This window comes from Macaca nemestrina, chromosome 9 (assembly GCF_043159975.1).
Source record: "Macaca nemestrina isolate mMacNem1 chromosome 9, mMacNem.hap1, whole genome shotgun sequence".
NCBI classification, from domain to species: domain Eukaryota; kingdom Metazoa; phylum Chordata; class Mammalia; order Primates; family Cercopithecidae; genus Macaca; species Macaca nemestrina.
Window position 1 is genome coordinate 112,661,964 of NC_092133.1, and position 25,713 is coordinate 112,687,676.

At 36.6% G+C, this 25,713-nt stretch overlaps 1 long non-coding RNA gene and 1 pseudogene across 2 annotated transcripts in view; both read left to right on the forward strand.

Moving 5' to 3' along the window:
* Positions 1 to 25,713, forward strand: part of LOC139356383 (uncharacterized) — a 111,420-nt gene that overhangs the window by 5,784 nt on the left and 79,923 nt on the right. The window lies entirely within an intron of this gene.
* Positions 605 to 25,713, forward strand: part of LOC139356381 (heterogeneous nuclear ribonucleoprotein A1-like) — a 51,703-nt pseudogene continuing 26,594 nt past the window's right edge. The window contains exon 1 of the transcript XR_011608152.1: positions 605 to 13,483. The product of XR_011608152.1 is annotated as a heterogeneous nuclear ribonucleoprotein A1-like (transcript). The remainder of the gene's footprint in view (positions 13,484 to 25,713) is intronic.

Consider the following 25,713-nt stretch of genomic DNA (forward strand, 5'->3'; position numbering starts at 1 on the left):
CATATTATCCTTGTTATGCTCTGTCCTTCAAAGTCCATTCTTTGCTTTTCCATGCTCTGCGAGGCTGACTTCTGTGGCAGTCACATCACCCAGGCTTCTTTGCCCTCTGGTTCCTATTTGGTTTCAGCCAATTTGGAGGCTTTGGCAAATGATCAGAGAAAGGAAAAAGAGAGAGGTCAGGATATTTATTCTATTCCCTGCTGCCTGGCTGTGGCTCTAGCTTCATTCCTCTACCTGAGGTCCCTGGCTCCTGTCTGACACCCTCATCCCATGGCCACAGGTCTTGCCAAGTTCCAGAAACTGCTTATTCTCTTTGTGTCTTCAGGCCCAGGGTGGTAATGGTTGATTGCTTCATCACTCCTTCTCCTAAAATCTGTCCACACCTTGTAAATCGTCTCTTCATTAAACTCTCTTCAGTGTATCCTTTGAATGTGCCATCTGCTTCCTGCCAGGACCCTGAGTAATATGCATATAGAAATAAAGCATTTTAACCTTATTTCTTATCAACCAATAATTCTGCTATTTCCATTAATTACAGTACTAATGTTAAATGTGATACAAATATCTTATGTCATTTGTTGAACAAGTATATACTCATGTTCTAATGTACGTACTTGCAAAATCTGGCAAATACTATCACATAGTAATTATTCAATAACCTATTTGTGGAATAATGACCTCTGCCTTAATCTAAAATCTAGGCAAGACAACTTTTACATATTTAAAACAATGAGAGAAAAAAATCATACCACAGTATTAAGACAGAGCTAATTGTCCCTAATATGTTTCTTCCTCTTTTTAAATGATAGAACTGTCCATTTTTATCACATGGCCACTTGAAATAACTCTTAGCTGGGTGTGGTGGTTCATGCCTATAATCCCAGTGCTTTGGGAAGCCAAGGCAGGAGGATTGCTTAAGGCCAGGTGTTGGAGCCCAGCCTGGGCAACATAGTAAGATCTACTCTCTACAAAAAAATTTAAAATTAGCTAGGCCTCATAAAACACACCTACAGTTCCCAGCTACCCAAAAAGCTGAGGCAGGAGGATCACTTGAGCCCAGGAGTTCAAGGGTGAAGTGAGCTCTGATCACACAACTGCACTTCAGCTGGGGCAACAGAGTGAGACCTGCCTCTAGGAAAAAAAAAAAAAAAAATGGTTCTCTTTCTTTACTTGTGTGTATCTAGGTCTCACTATGCTGCTTAGTTCTGGCCAAAGAGATGTAAGTGGTGTGCACAACATTGACGAAGATCTTCAGAAAGAGATGCTTCACCATCCTTTCCCTTCCTCCTGTGGATTGAAATCCTGCTAGATTTTCTCAACTTGGGCAGAGTTGTCTAGAGCCCCTTAAGTCATGCAGAGCAAAAAGACCCAAGGAGCCTGATTCCTTGACACTGTGGAATACCATTACCAGCCCTGAACTTCCTTTTCCAGATTTCGCTTTCTCTTAGAAAGAAGCAAATGTACATCTTGCTTCAGCTGCCATTCTCTTAGGTTTTCTGTCATATGCAGCCAAAGTTAATCCTGTTCCTTGTGGGAATGTGTATTTGTTTCCTATTGCTGCTGTTAAAAATTACCACAAACTTAGTGGATTAAAATAACATAAATTGGCCAGTCTCAGTGGCTCACACCTTTAATCCCAGCACTTTGGGAGGTCTAGGTTGGCAGATCGCTTGAGCTCAATGGTTCGAGACCAGCTGGGCAACATGGCGAAACCCTATGTCTACAAAAGATATAAAAATTAGCTGGGCATGGTGGCGCAGGCCTGTAATTCCAGCTACCTGGGAGGCTGAGGTGGGAAGATGACTTGAGCCCAGGAGGTGGAGGCTGCAGTGAGCCATGTTTGCACCACTGCATTCCAGTTTGGGCAACAGAGACCTCCAAAAAAAAAAAAAATTGTTTTAATTAAAAGAAAAGTAAATGTATTGTTTTACTATTTTGGAAGTGAGAAGTCCAAAACAGGTCTCACAAAACTCAAATCAAGGTTTTGGCGGAATTGAGTTCCCTCAGAAGGGCCTAGGGGAGACTCCATTTCCAGGCCTGCTTCAGCTTCTAGATGCTGCTCACACTCCTTGGTTTTAAGCCACTTCCTCGGTCCTCAAAGTCAGCAACATCCAACAGAGTCCTTTGCATCTTGCCAGCTTGCTTGTTCCTCTGTTCTGCTTCCCTCTTCCAGTTATAAGGCCCTTAGTGACTGAACTGGGCCCACCCAGATAATGCAAAATATCTCTTCATTTAAAGGTCAGCTGATTAGCATGCTTAATTCCCTCTACAATGTAAATTCCCCTTTGCCATATAACCAAACCTTTTCCCAGGTTTGGGGAATTAGGACGTGGATATCGTTGGGAGCCACTATTCTACCACTCACAGTATGCAAGTTTTGTATTTCATGATTGAGAAATATGTTTTATTTGTTCATCTTTAATTTGCAGATTTATAGCATTATGCTAATTGGTCATTACTCTGTATATAACATTTAGCATTGTGCCATGTAGAAGTTTTAATTGTTCATTAGTTCATTCAACTCATATTCTTTATTTTTATTTTTATTTATTTATTTTTGAGACAGTCTCCCTGTGTCACCCAGGCTGGAGTGCAGTGGCAGGATCTCGGCTCACTGCAACCTCTGCCTTCCAGGTCCAAGCATTCTCCTGCCTCAGTCTTCTGAGTAGCTGGGACTACAGGCGTGCAACACCATGCTCAGCTAATTTTTTGTATTTTTGGTAGAGATGGGGTTTTACCGTATTGGCCCGGCTGGTCTCGAACTCCTGACTTCAGGTGATTCACCCGCCTTGGCCTCTCAAAGTGCTGGAATTACAGGTCAACTAATATTCTTGAGCATATTCTATGTGGCAGATACCGCATGGAACTATAAATGCCTAATATGGTCCCTGATCTCAAGAAGCTTACAAGTTTGTGGGAGAAACATATTAAAAGGCTGATACACAAATGTCAAGGAAATATGGTGTACCTAAGAGAAAGATCTAAACAAACCCGGAGTCAAGGAAATCTTTCTTGGAGAAGTAATAGTGTTGTCAGAAGAGTAGGAGAAGAGAGTATTAAAGGCAGAAGTCACAGCATATGCAGAAATCTCACAATGAAAGTATAGTGCTTTGCAGTACAAATCCAATAGCATTAAAGCATTGAATAAAATGGGCTCATAGTTCCAGATGAGGCCTTAGAGGTCGGTAAGCAGGAGCTAAACCGTACAAAGGTGCTAAGGATGTGGGACGTTACATTGAAAGCACCTGTAGGCCATGAAGGGCCTTGAAGTTAAGAGCGTCTACCATATGGAAGATGTGAATTAGTGTTCTGTGAGGGAAACGAAAAAGTGAGCAGGACAGCGTCAAGAGAACTTAACTTTTTACAAAATATCAGTTGTTATTTTAGACACGGGATACATGTGCAGGTTTGTTACGTGGATATATTGCACCCAGGTAGTCAGCATAGTAACCAGTATGTAGTTTCTCTAGTAGTCTGCAGTGCCTGTTGTTCCCATATTTATGTCCATGTGTACTCCATGCTTAGCTCCCATTTGTAAGTGAGAACATGTGGTATTTGTATTTTTCTGTTCCTGCATTAATTTTGAATAATCATGTAAGAAGGAATAATTCTGCAAGGAAAAGCAACACACAAATAAGATGTGACTTTGCAAATTAAGCACACATGAACAATAATATTTGCAGATTATCTTTTTTTTTCTCTTTTTTGAGACAGGGTCCTGCTCTGTTGCCCAGGCTGGAGTGCAGTGGTGCGATCATGACTCACTGCAGCCTTGACCTCCTAGGCTTGAGTGATCTTCCCACCTAATCCTCCCAAGTACCTGGGACTACAGGCGTGCACCACCATGCCTGCTAATTTTTTGTACTTTTTGTAGAGACGGGGTTTCGCCATGTTGCCCAGGCTGGTCTAAAACTCGTGGGCTCAAACAATCCTCACACTTTGGCCTCCCAAAGTGCTGAGATTACAGGAATGGGCCCGCACACGCAGGGTGGATTATTTTAGCAAGTAGTGCTGCACTGCTGCTAAAAGTTCAGCAATATAAAGCATAATTAATATTTCCCATGTTTACAATATTAATGAAGTTGTTCCAGGTGATACATTTTTATAGTGGGCTTTCCAGGTCCTAATACTGCCTTAGTACATGGCATGCCCTCAAAAGTATATGATATATGAATTAATATAAAAAGGAGTCCCCAATGTATTTTTTAATACTTGCTATTTTTTCACTATTATATTTACTGCAGCTTAACATATACTAATGTCCTGTCATTCAGATTCTGCATCTTCTAGATTACCTGACGTATTTCTGAGAAGGCAAATTAGTTTTCTTTCCCTGGATTTCAGATTATCTCAGCACTTCTCCGGGTGTATCAGAATTCTTGGGGATTAGACAACCACCTCCTGGTATGGACTCAGAATACCCAAGAATACCCAGAATAGCTAGTAATTCCCTCACATACGTCAGGGTACTTTGTACATATCACTACTATGGCATTTATCACTTTTGTTTTGTTTTTGTTTGTTTTTGTTTTTAGACAGAGTTTTGCTCTTATTGCCCAGGCCGGAGTGGATGGCACGATCTTGGCTCACTGCAACCTCCGTCTCCCAGGTTCAAGCGATTCTCCTTCCTCAGCCCCCCGAGTAGCTGGGATTACAGGGCACCTGCTGCCATGCCTAGCTCATTTTTGTACTTTTAGGAGAGACGGGGTTTCACCATGTTGATCAGGCTGGTTTCAAACTCCTGACCTCGTGATCTGCCCGCCTCGGCCTCCCAAAGTGCTGGGATTACAGGCATGAGTCACTGCGCCTGGCCACATTTATCACTTTTATTATTATTATTTTTTTAACATCTGTCTCCTAGTCTGAGCTTTCATTTTTGCATTTGTTATTCGGAAAGCATTGTCTGATGAGAAGTACACTCAATAATTGTAGAAAAGAGGGAAGGTTTCTGCAGCTGGTAAAACATTCCAGCCCAGAAGTTTTATGAAGGGCAAAAGGGACAGTGTATGTGAAGTGTTTTATGTAGGATCTGGCACATGGTAAAAATATATGAAAGGTAACAAAAACAGCAAAAGCAGACTCTCAGGAAAGATTAGAGTCAAATAGTAAGGGCATAATCCACTAGATTTCTACACAGTGCCTTTCTGTTCAAGGCTTAACGATGAGATCGTTTGTATCCCTGAAAATGTCACTTCAGGCATAGTTGTATTAATTCTAACCTAAAGAGCAAAAAGAAGAGATAGTAACATGCTGTTTGTTTAACATTTGTTGGAATATTATGTTGTCTAGAAATACTATTAGCTTACATTAGCTTTATTATTTAAGAAACTGTCTAAACAATAAGTAAACTTCCAATTTGAATGGTTCTAGCATAAAGAAAAGACAGATAATTAAGGTGTTGGATATCCCAAGTACACTGATTTGATCTTTACAAATTTTATGAATGTATTAAGTTATCACATGTTCCTCAAAACTGTGCACATCTATTCTGCATCAATAAAAAATAAGTAAACTTTTTACCTTAGGATAAATTAACAGTATTTGCAATGCAGTTAGATGGCATAGGATTCTTATCATTCTTACACAATTATTTTTAAAAATACAAGTTGCTGGGCATGATGGCTCATGCCTGTAATCCCAGCACTTTGGGAAGTCAAGCCAGGAGGATTGCTTGAGTCCAGGAGTTTGAGACCAGCCTGGGCAACATAGTGAAAGCTTGTCTCTATGAAAAATAAAATTAGCCAGGCATGGTGGTACATACCTGTAGTCCCAGCTACTCAGCAGGCTGAAGCAGGAGGATCCCTTGAACACAGGAGGTCGAGGCTGCAGTGAGCTGAGATTGTGCCATTGCTTTCCAACTTGGACAACAAGTGAGGCCCAGTCTCAGAAAAAAAAAAAAAAAAAAAAAGGCACAAGTTAAAGACTATAATATAAATATTAAGACTTATTTTTGTTTCTTGGTTTGCAGCAATTCAAACTGGTCCAAGCCAAATGATTGGAATTTTTAATAAGGATATAAGAGATTTTGTTTTTTTCACAGACCCTGAGAGTAGACGTGTACGCAGGTCACACAAGTGAAGAATCGGAACACCTTTAGATAGGCAAAAAGCACCCCTCCATTTCTTGCCTCTGTGTCTGTCTGTGCTTCTGTTTTGTTTTCTTTCAGGGTCTACTGCTGTGCATGAAGGTGGTATGGACTCAGAACTCTGAGGTCTGAGGAGACAAATACCCACCATAACAACATCACACAATACCTAGAGTCAAAGCAATTATCCCTATTCCTACCCCCAACTGAGTTATTCAGTAAAACCTGCATTATTGAATCTTTTTTCCCATGTATAGTTTATATAGTTACATAACAATTAGTCTTTTCCATACACTTAGGAGAACTACATGTAATTTAGTATTATGCTGTTTTAACTGACATGTCACATACATTTTCCTGATACAGGTACATAGCCTTTATATTTGTCCTTTTTCACTTGTCTGCTATGTTTCTCAAATTGATATACTGTCATTTCCTAAGCCAGTTATTTATTGTTGAACATTTAAATTACTCCCTTTTTTGTTTTTTAAATAAACATTGTTATGATATAGTTTTCGTTTGGTTGGTTTTTGATCATTTCCTGGGAAAGTGTTCTCAAAACTGAAATTACTGAATCAGTGGGAGTGAACACAGTTGTGTCTTTTAAAATATTTTATCAGCTTCCTCTCAAGAAGGATTGTACCAATGTGTGTTGCCAGTAGAATTATATGAGTTTGTCTCACCATGCTTCGAAATTTTTCAAAACTGGTAGCTTATTCACACTGGAACATATGAATTGTTCAACATTTTAGAATATATATACATATATGGAATATATATAGTCCATATATATATATGTATGAAAACACTTAAGTGGACCAATCACAAACATATGTAAATATCTAATAAATTTCATCACTGATTAAGCCAGTGATCCTGCTAGCTAAGTATCTTGAGACCTAGTTAAGGTCTTTTGTGTTAAATTCACCTATAGCGTTTCAAAAAAAAAATGTTACTTTTTATATCTGAAGGCTTTTGCAAAGGAATGGCTTTCATTTTATGACCAGTTTTGTCTCTGAAATTATCTGCCTAGACTTTGGCCAAGGTGTTCTATTAATTGTCAAATGTGAATTTAATCACATGTTTCTTTCTAGGTTATTTTATAAGGTGTTCCTGCATATCATAAAAAATGCCCACAAGGAGTCAAATTACTTTATTCCTAGATTTGATACTGTTTTATATTATTGCTATATAGGCTTAGATAAGTATGTTGTTTTACCTTCAGAAGCCATATTTTAGCTACAGGTAAAGCCATTCTTAATTATAATAGTATATAAAGCATACACATGGGAAACCAACATTATTCAGCATGTTAGTTACTGACAACAATTTATGTTTTTTTAATATTGTAAATAGTTCTGGAATTTTATTATTTTCTGTATATTGAATTACATTAAATAAGTAACTTTTCTCTTTAGTAGCTTATTTCCTGAATCTGCCCATTTGATAATCATGCTTTTGATTGGTAAGCACCAATAAATATCTATATTAATTTCTAAAAAGTAATGTCATAAAATATGGAAGATTTTCTGGCAGACATTTTCATTAGCCAACTGGTGACATTTTTAGTAAATGCCAAAAAGTAATGTATGAATATATAAAACATCAACTGTTTAGCATAAACTTTATAAATAACAGAAATGGCTAGTAGAAGAAAGTATACAGATATTGTCTGCTAAAATAAATATTTATAAATTGACTAGATGAAAAAATATTAGCCTCTTGAACTGACTGAACAAATTGATTATAGTTCTGGTTTTGTTTTCTGTGTCTGTGGAAGTCATAGTAAATCAAGAAAACGTACAGTTTTAATTCTGTTTTTTTCCTTACTACCTAGTTTGCTTACATTTTTTTGTCCTCCCTTGAACTCACTTTCTCCAGACTTTGGGTATGTCATGGGCATAAATCAAACCACTCAGATCCACTTTTGAAGGTTGGTGTTGCTTTTAAAGCATGTCCTTGTATCTGTTCTCCTTCCACTGCTAATCATTACAGAACTGACCAAAAGCTATCAACCAGACAAAAGCTTCTGATGCAAAGAATTTGACAACACATTAGCTAGAAAACTATTCCCTGAATAATACAAAATCGATTGAAGCCTTTCCCCCACGTATAACATTATTCTGCCATTCCATTCATTTCTGCATTCCTCCTTTGTATAGTCTTGGGAAACATAGATCAGTGATGTAGCAGCGAAAGACGTCATGATACCAAATAGGAAACAAGGATTTGGAAGACACTTTGGACCTCTTAATTTCCAGGCCACTTGATAGCAGATACAGTTCATTACACAAGAAAATTGCTTGATCTTGGGAAAAGGGGGTGCTGGAGGTGAGGGAAAATGAGTTAGTCACCAAGACAGTTCACCTTGCAATTCAATCATTTAGATCTAACTGGAGAATGATTGCTGCCATGTTCCAGAAAAGGAATGAAAGCCTCATTTCACAATAAGATGGTGAATTATACATCTTCTGAGTTTAGATTCTAGAAGAAAGGAAGGTTCTTTATTCCCAACCTTGCTCCCCTCCCCATCTACCCATTATTATTCACAACTACAAATCCCATGGTTAAATTCTGTTGTACTCAATAAACATAAACTCAGAGCTCTGCCAGGACAATATTCTAAAGCATAAAGTGTAAATACTCAGAAAAAAATATGAGAAGTATTCTATTGGATATTTTGTTATATGTTCAGTATTTATATAAATGTTTGCATAATATACACAATTTTGAATGACTTAATTCTTTCTGTACCTCCTCTTCTCTAGTTAGGCAGTTCTGTGAACACAAAACATCTCCTTCTCTGACGTTTCACTTGTCAGGAAGATCCTTTCATTTCCCACCTTTTACCCCTCCGCATCTGTCCTTTATTCTTTTTTAATTCCCCTGGTCTCTGACCACCCTCCTCAAATTTCTACCATATTTATGTTATAATCAATTGTTCCATGCCTTATGCTATAAACACTTTTATGATAGACATCATAACTAATAACTTCTGTTATAGTGATGAGCACATCTGAAAAACATATTTTAAAAATAGCTATACCATGGATATACCATCTATGACTGGTATGGGACAGGAGTTCTAATTGGAAACTGATATAGAAGGAGATCACAGTTTGTCTCAGAGGAGTTAATAACCTGAACCTAACCCAATAAGAAGCACAAAGGCTGAAGAAGTGATAACTCTTTTTAAAAGAGCTACCGAGGATTAACCATTACATTTTAGAACCATTGCATATGGTGTTTGTATATTGTATATCTGAGTCCTGTGAGCTAAGGAAAAAAGATTGATTTTTGAAACAGGCATCTTTACCATGGTTAGGCAAAATCAAAAAGGGAAATAGTGGTCAGAAGTTGATAGATGTCCACTATCAAAAACAACTTAAACTCTGAATTAGAGTTTAATAGCTCTGGAAGAAAAATGGATCTAGATTGCCCATGAATGTAAGGACACATAACAATACATCTCTGGAGTTATGGAGACAGAAAAGGTCAAGAGTGTATCTTCTCGAGAGTGTACCTTTCATGGAGACAACTAAGCTGGGAGAAAAGCTAATATTCCATTGCTAGTAGCATAACCCACAAATATCATTAAAAAATTCTTTTGGAACATAAAAAATTTATGTTAATGTAGTATATGGAACCAAGAGATAATAATTATAGTAGTTCCTTTTGGACCAAAATAAATTGCCAACCACATATATAATTAATTTTCAGAACTCTCAAGGTATTATGTCTTCAATATGCGTCTTCTAAATTAGTTAAATAGACAAATCAATACATGGGAGAAATAGGGGTGAAGGAAAGAAAATTTTTTGAAGATATCACAAGACATAGTTGTCATAGGAAGAAATTTAAACAGCAGGGAAACCTTTCTCAAAAAGATGTATCACAAGATTATCGCTAGTCAAAAATGACTGCAGAGTAGAAAGAAATCTCAGAAGTCTACCAAAAAGGTAATTTAGGCAAAGGGAAGGAAGGAAGGGAGGGACGAAGGGAAGAAGGGAGGGAAGGAGGGAGGAAAAAGAAAAGAATTCCCTCCGCCACATTTAAAAAAAAGTTTTAGGACACTTAAAGAGTAAAATGAAACAAAGTGTGGATTAACTGAATATCTCAGAAAAATGATTATGATAAAAAGATAAGGGCCTAGCGATATATCCAAAGGGGAACAATAAACTGGAAAGAATGTAAATATAAATACAACTAATACAATTTTTCCATAAAGAAATGTCAACAGAGAATATCTTTTAAAAGTTGTTCCAGTGCTGGGAAACCTAGATACTCACTTGCAGAATGAAATTAGACCCTTATCTCATATCTTATACAAAAATCAACTCAAAATGGGTTAAAGACTTAAACATAAGATCTGAAACTGTGAAACTACTCAAAGAAAACATAGGGAAACAGCTCTATGACTTTGGTCTGGGCAATGATTGTTTTGGATATGATGACAAAAACACAGGCAACAAAAGCAAACATATAATAGACAAATGGCATTACATCAAAACACAAAGCTCTGCATAGCAAAGGAAACAATCCACAGAGTAAAGAGACAACCAATAGAATGGGAGAAATATTTGCAAAGCATTTATCTGATAAGGGGTTAATATCCAAAATACATAAGGTACTCAAACAACTCAGTAGAAATAAAACAACTCAAAAAATGAACAAAGTACCTGAATAAATAGACATTTCTCTAAAGATGACATACAAATGGCCAATAGATAGATGGAAAAAATGCTTAACATCACCAATCACAAAACTACAATGAATTATTACCTCCTACTTGTTAGAACGGTGATTAACAAAAATGAAAGAGAACAAGTGATGGCAAGGATGTGGAGAAAAGGGAACCCTTGTACACTGTTGGTTGGAATGTAAATTAGTACAGCCACTATGAGAAACAATATGGAAGTTTCTCAAAAATAGAACTTTTATATGGTCCAGCAATCTCACCACTGCCATATATATCTGAAGGAAATGAAATCAATATGTCAAAGAGATATCTGCACTACCAAGTTCACTTCAACATTATTCACAATAGCCAACTTGAGTTTCCATCAAAGGATGAATGGATAAGGAAAATGTGGTATATGCACACAATAGAATATTACTCAGCCCTAAAGCAGGAAATCCTGTCATTTGTGACAATGTGGATGAACCTGAAAGGCATTATATTAAGAGAAATAAGTCAGGCACAGAAAGAGAAATAATGAATGATTTCGCTTATATATGGAATCTAAACAGTTGAACTCATAGATGCAGGAAGTAGAATGGTGGTCACCAGTGGCTAGAGGGTAGAGAAGTTGGGGAGATGTTGGTCAGAGGATACAAAATTTCTGTTAGGAGGAATAAATTCAAGAGCTCTGTTGTACATCATAGTGCCTATAGTTAATAACAATATAGTATATATTTGAAAATTGCTAAGAGAGTAGACTTTAAGTTTTGTCAACAGAAAAAGTATACGAGATGAGGCATATGTTAATTAGCTTGACTTAGCCTATCCATAATGTATCTGTTTATCAAAAGATGTTCTACATCATAATTATATACAATTTTGTCAATTTAAAAAAAGTCATCCAAGTCATTAACAATGGTCTCAGAAAAAAGAAATCACAGTGAAATTAAATGATTATTTAAGGGATTCTGAGTAGAGCTAACTATTGGTTTCAGGCATAGTAATTATTGTTCTTTCAGTCGAGAGGAAGGTCAATGTAGTAGGTCATTGCAGAAAATACTGCTAGAATGTTTTTAGAAAACTGGATAGAGCTGCATACCTATGTAGGATAAAATATTAAGAGAACAAATATTAAGCCAAATATGTCAAAACGTGCCGTTTAACCTTCTAACCCTAGTTTGGATCCAAGGGAAAGTGCCTAATCTTTTTTAAAGAGAGATACTTAAGAAGAATTCCTTTATTCATTTATCTGACAAATATTTATTGACCTGCTTCTACGTACCCAGGCACTGTTCTAAGTTCTTAATATTCATTAAGGAATCAGATAGACAAAAATCTCTGCCTAGCAGAATTTGTATTATAGTAAATAAGACACATAACATGCAACAAATGCAATAAATAGGTAAATTATATAATGTGTTTGAAGAGGATTAAATGCTATGAAAAAATAGAGCCGGGTAAGAGTGATTGGAGTTGCAGAAGTATTGTGATTTCCTCTTTTAAGTTACAAGACATGAAAACTTGAGTGCCTCTCCATGTTTTCAGAAAGGTGCACACCACGTATATCAAGGGGAGTGTCTGTGGAACAGGCATGTTGAGGGCGGGGGGTGTCCAGTAAATGAGTGTTTGATTTTTAACTACTCAATAATTATTGATTGGTTCAAAGCAGTTGTTACAGCAGAAAGTAAGTTGTAGAATTCTCATAATAGAAATACATAGTTTTTCATGAGTTCTATAATAAACAAAATCTGTGATGTCTCCCATTAATTGAATCCCTAACACCTGTTCTCTTTATTTACCTTACTTTTATTTTTCATTTTGTCAGATACTATTTCACTACTGTTTTAAAACAGAATAATTGAACATATGTGCAGTTTTAGTCACAAAATATTTACATTTTTTCATCAGTGTTAATGCTAATATAATCATCTATGTTTGTATGTTTATGAGGAATAATTTATTTAACGACCACAGATAAATATGTACAGCTCCTCTGTTTGAGCAGGGACTGAAGAATATGAAGAGATTTACTAACTCAGGGATAGGCCAGGGCCCTTTGGCTTGGCTTCATGTATCTTTTTGCTTAGCTCTTTTAATTTCATACGCCTGTGTTACTGCCGTAATAGTCTCAGTAGGGGTTATTGTTAATGACACTCAAATTCAAGACCATATAGATATTAGAACCTCTGTTTTTTTTTTTTCTCAACCCTTGAAAAAACATTAGAATTAAGAAAGTAATGTATTATTATTAAACTACGGTAATAATAGCTCTAAAGAGCTTTATGTTCTTTACCAGTTAAAATCTCACTTAATCCTCATAGTAACATTATGATGTCAGGATGTCAGTGTTCCTTGGAACCTGAGAATCAAAGAGGTGACTTTATTAAGGTCACCAAACTAGTGGGGTTAGTTAGGGGTTGGGTCAAGAAGAATACTACACAGTAACAAACAACAACAAACACCTAAGTTGTTTCTGTTTAAGGAACTTGGTTTGTTGTAAAACCTGAAAAAGTATTTAATAGAGTTTACCAAATCTAGATTTAGCATATTGTTTAAGTCAGTGCCTGTCATTACATGACTAAGCATCTTTCCTTTCACTCCACTGTTCCTGTTTCCTGCCCCAGCCAGCAGCTCTGCTCACCTTATCTCACCTTTCCTTTTCATCTCAGGAGGGCAGGGACAGAACTGTTCTAATCTCCAGCAAGGGAATCAACCAAGTATGTAAAAAGAATTGTAGTTGGCTTATTTTTAATCTTATGCTCACTTAGTTTATGAACTGTAAACTTTTTAAAGGTGAAATGTAACTCTTACCCGGCTCTATTTTTTCATAGCATTTAATCCTCTTCACATACATTATATAATTTATCTATTTATTGCATTTGTTGCATGTTCCGTGTCTCATTTACTATAATATGAATTCTGCTAGGCAGAGATTTTTGTCTCTTCTATATCATCTCTTCTATAATAATTCTTAATCATAATTTTTAAGCTTGAAAAATTCTCAAATGATATTGTAAAAATTAGTATTTCAAAGCCAGTCTTTAAACACTCTCTCTATAATTTATGAATGAAACCAAAATCTTAGAGTTGAAATTTGTAAAATATTCCAGTCCCAATTATTACAGATGTAGAATTGCTAAACACTGGGTCATTTTAGTCTTCTACTATCAATTAATGAGTTTCTAGAAGATTAATTGCCATAGGCTTTGCCTCAGGTCTCTCTTTCCTAAGTCCAGTCATTAACTAGACTTGCGAAAGGATAACCTACCGCATTTTGTTTTATGAAACAGCAGCAACAAAAATTACTATTCTTGAAATCTAAAGGATTTTTTTCTTGCAGTTCAAAAATTTTAGAGTCTTTTAAGACTCTCTTTTTGCACTCTACTAAGAAATTGGTAAACAAATTTAATTGCATATTGAATAATGAGATAAATTTAGCATTATCCAACAGGAATGACCCACCTACCCACTCCCAAGTGAAAGCATTGTATTATTTATTGAATGTCTCTAAAGATTAAACTAACTTCCCAGGTAAGGAGACTTAGCCTCATTACAGATCTTTACAGGATTATTAGGATAGTCTTCCTTATTGTTCAAATAGGTACTACTTATGGATTTGGGGATTTTCTGCCTGGTTTTCTTCTTAACTAGAAAGAAGGTAAATCCCTCTCCTTGAATATGGAATTCCATAGCCTCTCATCTACTCAAGGACTTTGATCCTGAACTTAACCTCCTTTCTTCTGCATCAGTATCCCCCTCAGTAATACAACGTGCTGTAATGTTGTTCCATCCAGTGGTTGGTTCTCTGTCCTCGTACTTCTTCTGGGGGCAAATCCTCACAGTTGGTCCTCTATCCTCTTTGAAATATTTCCTGCACTTGGCCTGTAGGACACCATGCTGTATTCTCCTGGTTTCCCTAATGTTTTTGTAGTTGCTCCTTTCAGGTTTCCTTACTTGTTGGTCCTCCTCTCCCCAAACTATCAACATTAGACTGCCAGGGCCCAGTCCTTGCATATCTTTCCTTCTCTGTCCATATACCTTCTCTAAGCAATAAATATTCTTAGCTTTATGCCAATCATCTATATGCCAGTGGCTCCCAAATAAATATCTCCAGTCTGAATCAATTAACTCCAGGCTCAGTTGGCCTCTTTATTTGAATGGCTAATAGACACTGCAAACTTAAACTTCCCCAAACTGACCTTCTGATACCAACCCCACTCACCAAATCTGTTCCTTCTGCAATCTCAATCTTTTATTTCACACAGTAGTAATTCCATCCTTTGAAAGGCTTGGGCCAAAACCTTGGGGGTTAAACTTGATTATTCTTTTTCTTAAACCCCTTGTTCAATTATTTAGAAAACTCGTATGTTCTTTTTTCAAAATACATCCAGAATTTGACTACTTTAAATCAGTTCCCCTCCCACTACCTGGACTTAGCCACTGTCATCACTCGTATTGTTATCATCTCCCCTGCTGGCATTTCTTGTTTCTACCTTTGTCATCTTTCAGCCTATTTCAATAGAGCAGCCAAAGTAATTCTGTGAAAACATAAGTAGATCATGGTTTTTGTTCAAAACTTCCAATGACTTCACCTCTTAGTAAATTATAGCCAACGTTCTTACAATGGTCTTCAAGGTCTGCATGATCTGTCCACACCCAACTTTCCAACGTTACGTCCTGCAGTCTCCATCCTTCACTATTCTAGCCACATCCATCTCCTCAATGCTCCTTGAATATACCAGGTATGTTCCTGCTTTAGAGCAGGGGTTAGGCTTTTCAGATTCCAAAGACTATTCTAAATCTAAATAATTTAATAGAGACTCTCCAGAAATCCTAATAAGAGCATTCTCATAAAATGTACTACTACCTTAATCATATACTCATTTTTAAATGCCCTTATTAAAAGGAATTCTAAACAGAGTACTTCATTCTCCTGGGTTATTTCCAAAAATCTGATATAAACAATTATGAGACTAACTAGAAAAACATCTAACAGAGTTATTTGATGTCTGATAGGTACATGCTAACTATGAGTGATTTAACTAAAAGCATCTAAATACGGTCAGCAAGTGTTTATTTAGTATCTATTAAATGCTAGCATCTACTCTAAACTCAGATTTCAGGTCGTGTGTTTGGGGGATACAGTGGTAAAAGATACACATACACACATATATACACACATGCATGTACATACACTATATATGTGTATATATGTATGTGTGTGCATGTATATGCATGTGTGTATATGTGTATATATAGAGAGAGAAAGAAAATGAGAGAGAAACTGGAGAAGGCCCAAGTGATTCTGAAAAAGGGACTATTAAATGCCTTTGTCCAAAAGGAAATATAACATATGGTTATTAAATGAATCCAAGAATGTAAGTTTTGTTCAACATCATAATATTAATTAATGAATTCATCATATTAACAAAATAAAAATGATCTCAATCTTGATAATTTTAAGATCACCTTGATTCCCTCCATCTCAAATTTGCATAAAACACCTCTGATAAATTCAACGTTCATTGATGATGTAAAGAAAACTCTTTAAAAACTAGGAATAGAAAGAAATTTACTTAATCTGACAAAGAGTACCTGAAAAAACCTAGTATCTCTCACTAGTATCCAAGTGAAATAATGATGTCTGATCAGTATTATAATGGATGGTCTAGCCAGTGCAATAAGGCAAGAAAAAGACATAAGATGCATAAGGATCAGAAAGTAAGAAATAAAATTCGCGGGTGATATGATTGGGTCACAGAAAACCCAAAAGAATCTTCAGATAAAGTTTTAGAATGAATAAGAACATTTAACAAGAATGCTAAGTACAAAATCAATACACAAAAATTGGTTGTAATTCTCCATACCAGAAATAAACATCATCTAGAAAAAACTTAAAGATGTCATATAGAACAGTTCTTCAAAGCATCAAATACCTAGGAGTAAGCCTAATAAAAAATGTACACCTCTGTACAGAACACCATAAAACATTTTCAAAAGCATAGAAGACCTTAATAAATATGTATGTATTGGATGATTCAGTATTATAAAGATGTTAATTCTCCCTAAATTCATTGGGTTTAATGTAATGAATATATTCAAACAAATTCAATAAAAGTTCCAGTAGGTTTTTATGAAAACTGACAAGCTGATTCTAAAATTTACATGGAAATGCATAGGGCCCAAAATAGCTAAGATTCTTGAAGAAGAAAAGGAATTACGGAGAAATTTTAAAACAAAGTAATTAAAAGTTTGGATTCAAAAAAAGGCTAATGAACCAGAAAGGAGAGTTCAAAAACTAATTTATGTATATTTATAGACTCTCGATTTGTGACAGGTGGCATCTTTTCAATAAATGATATTGAGTCAATTGGCTATCCATATGGTAAAAATGAAACTTGATCCTGAATTCATACCATACACAAAAATCCATACAAGCAAATTATAGTGATTGTATATAAATCTGAAATTTCAAACATTAAGCCTTCCAGAAAATAAAATGCAAGATATTTTCAGGTTCTTAGGAGAGGCCAAGGTTTGTTAGAATTAAAAAAGCATTATCTAAAAAGAAAAAAGATTGATAAATTAGACTGTATTAAAATTAAGAACTCCCATCATTTAAATACATCAAGAATGTAAAATTGAAAACCACAGAGTATAAGACCGTGACATTTGCAGCCTGTATAACCAACAAGGAGCTCATACTGAGACTATGGGAGAACTACAGATGAGTAAGAACTATTTAACCAAATAGAAAAGCAGGCAGAAGACTTCAACAGAGCTCCACAAAGCAGGATATTCAAATGGCCAATAAAACTATGGAAAGGGTCATCATTACTCTTTAGGGGAACGGAAGACAGAACCATAGAAGAGATGTCACTTCAAATCCACCAGAATGGATAAAACAGAAAAGCCTGGCAAGGCTCTGTGGAGAGGATATAGAGCAGTGGACACTCATATATTGCTGGTGGGAATGTAAATTGGTACTGGCAGTTTAGAAAACTATTTTGTATTATATACTAAAGCTGACCAGACTCATGCCTTATGACCCAGCAAAGTTCCACTCCTAGGTGTAACTGCATACATATGTGCACCTGCATACGTAAGTGCAAAGACATGTACACACATGTCCACAGCAGCACATATATAAATAGCAGTGTAAAATGTCCGTTCAAACAATGGACATTGAAAACACTAACCTTTGTGTTTCCATTTATGTTAAGTTCAAGAATAGACAAAACTAATCTATGGTGATAAAAATCAGAATATTGGTTACTTCTCAGAAAGAGGATTTAGATATGGAGAGGGACGAAGAGGAGGATTTTGGAATCTTAGTGTTACTGACATTCTACTTTTTGACCTGGGTGGTGGTTATAAAAATGTTTGCTTTGCGTTAATTTGCTGAGATAGATACTTATGATTTATACTTTAATATGTCTCTATTATACTACAATATTTCTTAAAAGATTTCTTAAAATCCCCATTACAATATAGGAACTAAATAGGTACCATGTTTACCTGTTTTCCCAATTGATTTGTTTCTGTTTCAGTGTGCTACAATTGTTGGAAAAGGCGTTATGTGAACTAATAAATATAGTAGAACCTCAGGAAAACATACCCTTGGCCGTACCTATTACTGTATGTTTTCCTGGATATTTTGGGTTCACAAGCATGGGAAAACAATGTTTTAAGAGGCACTTAATCAAATAAATACTTTTTAAAATAATATTTTTATTCCAAATGAATACATTCTTCTGTGGTCCAGACATTAGTCTATGCCTGCATTTTCAATACATGTAAAATATATTTTTTAAAAATGAAGTGTGATAATACTTTACATATTATTTTGTGACCTATTTTACACCTCAGATATGTTTGAAATCTATAAAAACAAATGTCTGTCTACCTAATATATTTTTATAAAATAAATGTTAAGATATTAAAACTCATAAGACAATAGAGAGGAAATAAACTCCCTTTCACCTCTGCCCTGCTACATTACTAATTCCCAGAATCAAGCATATTAAAAGATTCTCTGTGTGTATGCCAGTGAGGGTTTTTGTTTTCGTTTGTGTGTGTGTGTGTGTATGTGTGTGTTTTACAGAGTTTGAGATCTTCCAACATTTTTTTTCACAAATATAGTTTCAGCACTTTACCTATCAATGCATAAGTATCTACATTCATTCTATATCAGTCCTTTAACTATAGATAATATCTGTATCGTTCTTTTTAATGGCTGTATAATATTCCAACATAGAGAAATTTCATAATTTATTTAGCTTTTCTCCTACTAATAGTGTTTTTCCAGTTTTTTGCTTTACAAAAATGATATGACAAACATCTGTGTACACATGTGTGTGCATATGTGTGTGTGTATCTTCATATATTTCAGAAAATACAAGAACTGCTGGGTTAAGAGTATAAATATTTTTAAATACTAAAAATAACTCAAACCATACTTCTGTGAGTAGTCATTGCTATTGGATACAACATTACAGCAAAACAAATGTAATCAAGAATTTAAGTAAGGCACCAACATGGGAACCAATGTGTCTCTTAAGGCAAGAAGACTATTAAAGGTTGATGTGAGATTTAGTGGAAAGGAGTACATATGGGAGATAATTTACTGCTGCCCCAAGCTTATAGCCATATCACCCTTTTTTCCCTTAGTAGTTAATAAAAACTAATGTCAAATATAAAATGGACAAACAAAACTATAGCCAGCATTGATAGATAGAAATTATAATACAATATAATTAAGTGACCAATTTATAATACTTATAGTCAAGTAAAATATTTCACTTAGATTCCTTAAAATTAGAAATTGTCTTCTCAGGATTAGGCCACATTTTCTCTGAAAAGCCATCATCCTTGAGTCATGCTGTTCTAAGGATGAGTTTTTCTTCTAATGGACAATTGTTGATCATTTAAATCTGTACCTACCGCTGACAGTGGGTTTTAGTTTAACCCCAGGACATGAAGACATCAGAATCTCTTAGAGATAAAGCAGTGGATATTACATGTATTAATGTGCTCTAAAGATAGTTAAATTTAGACGGGAGCAAATAAATTTTTTTCTTTACAGCCAGCAAATTAGTACTGTGGCTCCTTGTCATTTACCTCCTCCATGCCTCAGAATAAAATCTTTCCTTGACAACACAAGATCACTAATAGTAAGGGAACAGGAGATGTAGTGGAAATCTAGATCACTGAATGACTTTGAGCCTTTCTGCATAATAGTGGCGGAGATTTGAGTGCTTGTTATGTGCAAGGTGCGTTTGTAAGTGCCTAATTTGTATTATTCCATTTACTCATTATAATAACCCTATGAAGTAGATGGAAAATAATCACTAACAGACTGGTAATAGACGCATAGAAAAGCTAAGCCAAGTCAACAACTGGTACGTAGCAGAGCCAGTATTCATACCCAGGTACTGTGGCTACAGAACCCGTACCCTTAACGATTTCACTAAAGTTGAAGATTCATTTGGTTTAAACTTGTGAACCCCCAGGCTCCACCTCTTTTCTCCTGTGTCTCACTTTGAAGCCCACAGAATCTCAGTGGGTCATAAGATATCCCTCTGCCATTGGGAAGAGGAGCTAGGCAAGGGCAGATGTCTCTACAGATCTGTTATTGGGAAGTTGGGTGTCTAACCTTGTCTTGCCGTTTAACTTTGTGATTTTTTGCTGAAAGCCAGATGTGATATATCTGGTAACAGGAACTAAGGTAATCAGGCATATAGTGTGAGATATTATGTTAATCTGACTAGAAGCTGAGCTATGTTTAATTTGTTGTAGCTGTGCCAGGGGCTTATGTTTCCTCTAGGTTTTGGTTTTTGGTTTTGGGTGTTTTTGGTTTTTTTCCTCCCCGTTATCTTTGAGCTTCCCTAAGAACTCCTTCTCAAATAGAGTCAGTAATGAGCTCTCTCAACTGTAGTCCACTGCTATTATTTTGAAGCCCTGTTGATGCAACGGTAACATATTGGGGAAGGGAAGTTGTGTTCTAAGCTTATGATTCAATCTCGGGGATTGTTTTAGTGGGCCTGAGTCTCTGGACTATGCCTTTCAAAAGCATTTCTTAGCCTTTTTTACCCTTCTCACTGTGTGAGAAGGTTATGGAGAGCTCAATTTGTCTAATTGCCCTTACTTAGGTCAGATAAGGCTCTGGTAAAGGAGTTTTCCTTGAAGTCAGGTCTTTGCTGAAGAGAACAGAACACTCTGAATGTATCTAAAAATGGTTACTTATCCCCTGGATGTACTGAAAAATTCTTATTTTTCCCCTCTCCCTGCCTAAAGAAGAAAGGAATTTTTCTCTGATCTTCACAGTGAGAACCTGATGAAGCTTCTGGAATTAAATTCAGGAAAGTGTGGGGAATCCCCAGTTAACACTGGGGCCCCAGGAGTTTTAAACTGTCAAGCTAGTTCACCCTTAGCCTCTGGAAATTTATCAATTACTATTAAAGTGTTCCTGCTAGTTACTTATTTCAGTAACTTCTGCTTCTGATAAGCTGTGATTCTTTGTGTTTATCTGCTTTTCCATTTTCGGAGGCAGCGGTTTGCCCTGTGACTTCAATTTTCTGATGGATCTAAGAAGAGATGTTGATTTTCAGTTTATTTAGCTTTTTTCTTATAAGGAAGCTAGGTGACAACTTCCAAGCTCTTCACATGTTGGAGTGTGGTGAGGGAGAACAAATAATCTCACAAAACTTAGGTAGTGTCTTAATTCATTTGGCCCACTGTAACAAAATACTGCATAATTTAAGAATAATAGAAATTTACTTCCCAGCAGTTCTAGAGGCTGGGAAGTCCAAGATCAAGTCACCAGCAGATCTGGTGTCTGGTGAGGGCTCATTCTCTGCTTTGTAGATGGTGTCTCTTGCTGTGTCCTCACGTGGCAGAAGGGCCGGGAAGCCCCCTTCAACTTCTTTTATCAGGGCATTAGTTCCATTCATGAAGACAGAGCCCTCATGACTTAATCACTTCCCAAAAGGCTCCACGTATTAATACCACCACAATGGGGATAGGTTTCAACATGAATTTCGGAGGGACACATTCAGACCATAACACACAGTATCTCTAAACTTTTCCTAATTTTATAAAAATGTTTAAAAAAATTTAAAAAAAATTTTTTTAAAGTCTTCTTATTTCAATGACAATACACAGGAAATGTCACCATCAAATGGTAGTTCTTAATTTTGCCTGCACATTTGGAGGTTTTGTTTTATTTTTAATACCAGTGCTTGGGCCCTTCTCCAGGCCAACTGAGTCAGAATTTTTAGGGTTAGGCTTGAATATTCACCCCCTGCCCCCACCCAGCCTCTTACATGTGAAAACCATGCCATAGAGCAATGGTTCTCAAACTTAAGTGTGCATCTCAGAATCACCTCGAAGATTTGAAATTCAGATTGCAGGGCTCCACCCCCCAGAATTTCTGACTCAGTGGGTGTGGTGTGGAGCCCAAGAATTTGCATGTCTAACAAGTTACAGATGATGCTGGTGTCGCTGGCACTGGACCACATTTAGCACACCGTTACCACAGCAGATCCTAAAAAGAAATCACAACCTTTGACATCCATGATCTGCTTATTCCTCTTGCAAAATGAGATACCATAACTTCATATTTTTCCTGTGAATTCTCTGGTTGATTAGGTCAAAATGCTCAGTTTGAGGTCTTTTTTTGTTTTTACTTTTGGTATATTAAATTTTTCTGTTTTTCAGGGTTCTGTCTATGGCCAGCTTCTCTTTACATGCCACCCAACTTTCCTTCTGGGTGATCTTATAGATTTACATAGTTTATTTCATCTAAATGCTGATTATTCAGTTGGATTTCTCTCCTGAGCTTCACATCTGTATATTCAGTTGGTTACTTGACATATCCATTAAGATGTTCCCCAAAAAGCTACAGTCAGTGCGTCTACATCTGAGATATATTTCAGCCTCAGGATCCCCTTTCTTTGTGAATGACACCAAAATGTATCCTATTTTTTCAAGCCAGAAACCTGCATGTCGACTTTGATTTATCTTCCTTATGCCTCTCTCAAAATGGTCCCCAAAGCCTACAAATACTATCTCCTTAATCTCAAGTCCATTTCACTCCATTTATGCCACTACTTTCAATGGCAAAAACCGCAATTACTTTTGCACCAACCTAAACCTCTGACTGAATGCTCCAATGAGATTATCTCATTTTATAAAATCTCAAGCTGGAACTGTATCATTGGTGAGAAGGAATACAAACTAATTTATTACGGATACGTCTTGTACCACCCGTGAAACAGCATTCTCCAGCATGCTAGTGTGAGAGAAGTTCCTAATTTGAGCTAGTGTGTATCGCACTGGAATGCTGGCTCTTTGGGGAAAGGCTGGAGTAGGTCCAACCGAAGTCTATTTGCATGAATGGCCAAGGAAGCTCCTGGGAAAGAATTCATTGGAAGAGAAGAGAATCTGAAAGAGAGAGTCATATAGGGAAGTTGCCTCAGCAACCAAAACTCAGTTATTGAGAAAAGGAAACTATTAAATATAGCAGATGATTTGTTACTCTCCACCTCACGCCTCTGTGAACTTAAGTCCTCTGTAGGTGTTAGACCTGCAAGTAAATAAACTAAATGAACCATATGCCAGTTGTTAAGCACCAAACCCTCTTCTAGCCTCTGCTTTGTGATGCTGTGGCTGGGACCCTGCAGACCTCAGTTCTGCTTTGCCAGCTGGCATCCTGCTAGGCTCTGCCAGTATGGGGAGGGGAGCCGCTGTAGGGAACCTGGAAGGATGGAAGGCTGCTATAATAAAATACCATAAACTAGATAACTTAGAAAGAACAGACATTTATTTTTCACAGTTCTGGAGGCTGAAAAGTCCATGATCAAGGGACCAGCAGATTCATTGTCTGGGGAGGGCCTGCCTGCCTTCTGGTTCACAGATGGCAACTTCTCACTGTGTTTCACATGGCAGAAGGGACACAGCAGCTCTCTGGGGCTTCTTTTATAAAAGAGCATTAATCCCATACATAAGGGCTCTGCCCTAATAACCGAATAATCTCCCAATGGCTCACTCCTAATACCATCACATTGGTGATTAGCTTTAATATATAACTCTTGAGGGGAAACAGACATTCCAACCATAGCAGCAATCCTTTATGTTAAATTATCTTTGTTCAAATAACTGGAACAGATTTTGTCTCCTGATCGAACCCTAACTGACTCAAACCATTTCACTAACATCACTGTAAAATATTGGGACACAAAAAGTACTTACTTGGTTCCCTTCAATGATACTGTAGTACACAATAGGAAAAAGGCATTCTGTATCTCATCTCATGGAAAACCATGCAACTGTGTTCTGTAGATGAAATGGTACCTGAGTGAAGAGACAGTAGTGTCCAGCTGTGCTCATATAATGTGGTGCTGCCTTATGTGCCTGGCAGGCCTGGCCTGGATATGCCCAGGGGACACAGCAGTGCCTCCTGGATGCGGTGATAACCGGTGGAGGGACACACAAAACAAAAAGGGATTAAAACCATTTATGATGGTGAATTCTCTTCTTCTACTCTGACTTTCTTGGTGAAAAATAACCTGATTTGCTAGTGAGCTCTTGTAAGACAGCCTTTGGGAACTCCTAGAAACACTTGGGGCAGGTTTGTAGAAAACTAGGAAACAGTATTAGCAAGTGACAGAAAGACCCATTGAAATCAGGATTACCCTAGTTAGCTATACGTACGTTTTAAATTTTAGTATTAAAAACCATAGCCTTTAAAATAGGAGCTATTAAGTATACTTATTTTTGTCTCTCTAGTTTTGCCATTTTAATATCCTTATTTGCCATTAATCTAGTTCTAGAACACAAATCTACAAAGTGGTTTAGTTATCTTGATTCAGAGCTCTGATCCACATATGAGCCAGTATAGAAGAGAACCAGGGACTTGGAGTTTCAAATGCAAGCACAGGAACTTTCAGCATCTTTCAAAGCTCTTGGCTCAGAGGGTAGCAAGCAAGTTTGAGTGCTTATCATCTCTTTTCTGCCCCTTCCCCGAGCCCCATTCTTCTTCCACATTCTATGGTCTTTTTGTTAGAGATTATGGATGTTCAAAATGAAATATTGATAAATGGTGTCTGCAACTATACTTTCTTAGCTTCTCCTTTATGAAAGTTTATATCCTTTCTTCCTGAATAATTGGTGTGATTTTTTTTATGATTGTTGACTTGGGAAGTCTGGATATGTGTGGCTGCCTCCCCATCAGCCATTACCCTTACACTTCCCAAATTGTGCACTGAAGTGTTCTGGGGCACCACAGAGAATTCAGAGAAGGACTGTGGAATATTTTTAATTTTTAAGAGAAACATTGTGACTTTCATTGGACACTGCATTAACTACTATTATTGAGTTGATTGACTGTTACTCCTTAATAAAAGGAAGAAAAAACGGACCTGTTTGAGGTTTCTTTTGATTCATGGGCACTATGAAAAAATCATTGAGGCACTAAGGGCATTGGGAAAGAAAGTAAGTTTGGGAACCTCCGCATCACCCTCTTCCAAACAACTCATGTCTCTTTAGGGGTTCCATATAGATATGGGACCATTTTTGCCCCCAGATTCAGGAGATGGAGCATAGGATCAAACTAAATTAATCAGTTCAATCTACCCTCCTGGCCTTGTTAAGAAGTGAACTAATTAAGAGGTGAACATGTGATCCAAATCAGACAGATTAGAGTAGAACTCAGGTTACTTGCTTGAAATGCTGTAACAATCTTAGTATCTCTTTCTTCTTCTTTTTTTTCAATGTCCAATCTGTTGAGACATTTTTAATGACCCATAATATTGTTGAATTTGGTAAATACTTCATGCACATTTGAAAATAATACAAATTCTCCTTTTTAGGTATTTTCTTTAAACCAAGTTGTTAATTGTGTTGTTTAGATTTTTATAATCTTACCTAAGTTTGATTTGCTTGCTCT